General features: G+C 37.5%; 1 pseudogene; it reads right to left on the bottom strand.

Moving 5' to 3' along the window:
- Nucleotides 1-2,484: 2,484 nt before the first annotated feature.
- Nucleotides 2,485-3,440, bottom strand: LOC116527246 (annotated as a pseudogene).
- Between the last annotated feature and the right edge of the window lie 792 nt (nucleotides 3,441-4,232).

The following is a 4,232-nucleotide window of genomic DNA, read 5'->3' as shown; positions in this document are numbered from 1 at the left end:
GTATGAGATGCCCTATGTTTTAGATTTACTGTTGGTGTTTTTCTTGACTCTTATTTTTTACATCACACCATTCAGCAGCTTCCTGAGAAACAGTGCGTGGGGATTGTCAAGTAATACTTTTGAGACTTTGAATGTCTAAAAATGTCATCTTTAATTGCCTTTATATTTTAGACAGGTTAGCTGGATATGAATCCATACCCATGAATACATGAAGGCACAGCTCCACTGTCTTTTGGCTTCCAATGTCTTAGACAAGAAGTATAATGTCATTCTGATTCTTCATTCTTTAAATGCAGCCAGGCTTTTCTCTCTGGAAACTTTTTGGATCTTATTTTTTAATGTATCCATTTTTGGTGTTTTAAAAAATCATACTGACACATTTCAGTTGGGTCCTTCCTTATTTTGCTGGATTCATTATTTCAGTTAATTATTTTATATTTTTTATTGGCTAAATATCTTCTCTGTTTTCTTCTTCTCTTTTTCTGTTTGACTTATTATTTGAATGTAGGATTTCAAATTAATCATATAACTTTCCAAAATTTTTCTTTCCTGTTTTCTATCATTTTTCTTCAGTTCCACTTTCTGGGACATATTCTGCAGTTTCTTTTCCAACCCTTCTGATATTTTTTATTTTTTCTACTCTATATTTAAATAACAGGATTTTTTAATTGTGTCTTTTTTATTGTCAATATATTCTCTTAGCTCTTCAATAATATAAAGGTTTTTAAATTTTTTTCAACTTTGTGGATCATCTCATTTTTACTGAATTTTATTGCCTCTTATGTTTGTATTGGTTTTTGTTTTTCATGTTAAAAACTTTCATCAAATGCCTATGACTTATAGGATGACAGTTTGTACTAAGACACTATTTGAAATATGTGTGTACAGTCAGGACATATCTACCAGGAATTCATGTGAGTTTCATAGCAAAGGCCCAGCTGTTTCAGGAGAATTTTCTTAAATGTCAGTATATGCAAATCTTGCCCTCATCCTCCACTCAGTCTTTTTATATCTCAAAAGAAGAATTTTCCAGTCTCTAGCCTTGGGGAATATGCCTAGTTGCCTTGCATTCTTGGAGCTGAGTCATGGAAAAGTGGTGGGTGTTTCAATATTCAGTATATAGATTTTTAAATTCTATTTTTTGATGTACATACAGTAGGGTCACTTTTTTTGGTTTATAATTTTGGCAAACATAGGGTCACAAACCATCACTACAGTCAAGAAATAAAATAGTGTCATAATCCCTCGAAATACCCTCGTGTATTCAGCTTTTCCTCCAAGCACTAATCACTGTCACCTACTACTATTTTTATTGTCCCTAAGGTTTTGCTCTTCCCAAATATCACACAAATAAAATAATTTACTTTTTTGTGTCTAGTTACTTTCCCTTGGCATAATGCATTTGAGATGCATCCATTCTATTTTATATACCAACAGTTCATTCTTTTTTTGTCATCATTGAATAGTAGTCCATTACCTGAAGGTATCACTCGTTGCTCATCTGTTCCCCTGTTGAAGAACATATTGCTTGGTTCCAGTTTTTGGTGATTATGGATACAACTACCATAAATGTTGGCATACTGATATCTGTATAAAAGTAAGTTTTCATTTTAATCCCATCCCCAAGAATGAAACTGCTAGGTCATATGGTAAATGTATAATTATTTAAATTTGTAAGAAACAGACAATCTGTTTTTCTTTTCCCCCACAGTTGTATAATTCCATTTATATGAAATGTTCAGAATAGGCAAACCCATAAACAGGAAGTCAACTGGTGGTGGCTAGGGACAGGGAGGAGAGAGGAAATGGGGAGTTCTTGTTTAATTGGTACAGGGTTTCATTTTGGGATAAAAAATGGTTTGGAAGTAGACAAAGGTGACGGTTACACAACACTGTGGGTGTTCAGTACCAAATACCACTGAATTGTTCCCTTTAAAATGGTTAACTTTATATTATCTGAATTTCACTTCAATACAAATTAATAATAAATACATTGCAAGGAAAAATGTGAAAAGAGGCAAGTTTTAATGAAAAAAATATATTAAAAATTCTTTTAAACAGTAGGGTTTGGGCATGGAGCTGGCTGATCTTAAAAATCCTATCCCACTCATTCATATCAAGTTGTCCAAACCTAGTAATTGGAAAGTTCCCACAATGCTGGGCTCTAAACATCTAACACAAAGCCTAGAATTCTAGAATCATCTGATATTTTCCTTTTCTTGAAAATTCCATTTCCAACTGGGGTCTATGGGTTCAAGAGCCATATTTATGAACCAAAATTCAAGATACATACGCTGGTACAAGAACAATAGATGGTACAAAGAATATCCAGGATATCTACCTGTTGAAACTGCAGCCCTCTCAATGACTCTAATATTTAAGGGATTCAAAGAATGCAGCCCCAGAAGCTTTAGATGCAAAAATAGTAACAACTCAACTGAATTTGACTACATTTAAAAAAAATCTACTGAGCAACTTAACAGTCTTCAGTGACGCCTACGTTCACTGGGATTGGAAGACTCCCGCTCCCAGGAGCACTGGGACCTTTTATGCTTATGGGATTTATCTTGGTTCCTACTTCTACTTCTATGACCACGCCCTTTGCAACGCCCATTGTGTTGGCTAGAATGTGTGTCTGAACTCCGTCCTCTGTCCCTATCCCTGGTCTTTTCTTCTCTTGCCTCCCTCCAACATGAGGACTTGTACTCGTGCTTGGGTTTCCCCTTCTTCAGCTCCCTCTCTAGGTCCTCTGCTGCACCAGAGTAGGCAGTCCTGGGGAGCTTCCGCCCCTCCCTGCGCTCTGACTTCTGAGCTCTCTCCAAGTTCTTGCTGCTGTGCTTCTTAGGGCAAGGGTCATCCTTTTCCTTTACTGTCTTGCTTCTGTGTGATGAAGAGGATGGTTGCTCTGCCTGTACCTCCCAGTCAGTTTTCTCTTTTTCTTTCTTTCTTTTCTTTTTGTCTTTTTTGTGCTTTTTTGTTGGTTTTTCATCTTCAGAGCTCTCAGACAAACTTGGTGAGGGGGTATGAACCCCACAGCCCTTCTCCTGGAGCTCTCTGGTCACATCATCTATTTCTTCTAAGTCCTTAGGAGCCTTGTAGTTAGACACATGATCTACTCGGATAGTTCTTCCTTTGATCTTGATCCCATTAAAATTGTCAAAGGCTAGAATTGTGCTCCTCTGGTCTTCATAGCAGAGGAAGCAGAATCCTTTGGATTTCCCAGTCTTCTTGTCCCGCACGAGATTAATGTTAACAATCTCCCCATATTGTGAGAACACACAGATGATGTCCCCTTCAGTTAATTCACAAGGAATCCCTCCCAGGAAGATCCAGGCGCTGTCCTTGTACTCAAAGTGCCAGGACACCTTATTGGCCATCCCAAGCTGGACCTCTTGTTCATTCAGCTCATTGATCATCTTCACCTTAGTTAAAGGGTTCATCTTCATGGGCTCACGCTCAGCATTCAGGTATCAGCACCTGGGTGAGACAAACTGGTTTTCAAGGTGGTTGTATCATTTTGCATTTCACCAGCAGTAAATGAGAGTTCCAGTTGCTTGGCAACCTCACCAGGATTGTCATTGTTAGGATTTGTTTGTCCAACTTTGTTCTGTTTGTTCAAAGTTCTTATGGCTCTTCTCTTTGCCTTTCTGCCTAAAGGATTGAATCACTTTGTTGATATCTACCAAAATTTATTTGAGATTTTGATTAGGATTGCCACATGTGAGACTAAGTCCCTGGTGGAGAAGTACAGATAATGGTGGAGGACGCATGTGAGACATCTCTTAGATATTTCTAGAAAGAGTCAAGAGAACGTTTCAAAGGTGTCTTAAGTTAGCTTGTACTATCTCATAGACTTCAACTTGAGACTCCTGCTTCTTGTCAGGATGGAGTAGCAGGTGCTGCATTTTTCTGACAGAAACAACTAAAATATTTGAAATAATATATTAAACAATGGTTTTTAAAACATTGCTATAAGCCAAAAAAGAATAATATCCCTTGAGAAATGGGAAACAAATGAGGTGACTGTTGTGCTTGCCTCAGTTTATTGCTTATGATGCATTTTCTGGTTTTAGTTATGGAAGAAAAACCCAGAGAGGGCCCAGAAGTCTTCAACTGAAGTGACGCAGCTAGGAATCTGGGGATGCAAAGTCTGCTAAAATGTGAAGAACAGGGGAGAATGCTGCATGAGAGAGAATGCCAGAAATCTCCAGGCAGTACTTTTCAAATATTCT

Source organism: Sapajus apella, unplaced genomic scaffold (assembly GCF_009761245.1).
Source record: "Sapajus apella isolate SASKATOON/1434 unplaced genomic scaffold, GSC_monkey_1.0 scaffold53, whole genome shotgun sequence".
Classification (NCBI taxonomy): domain Eukaryota; kingdom Metazoa; phylum Chordata; class Mammalia; order Primates; family Cebidae; genus Sapajus; species Sapajus apella.
The sequence above is the reverse complement of the archived record's forward strand: the minus strand, read 5'-3'. Positions and strand labels throughout refer to the sequence as shown.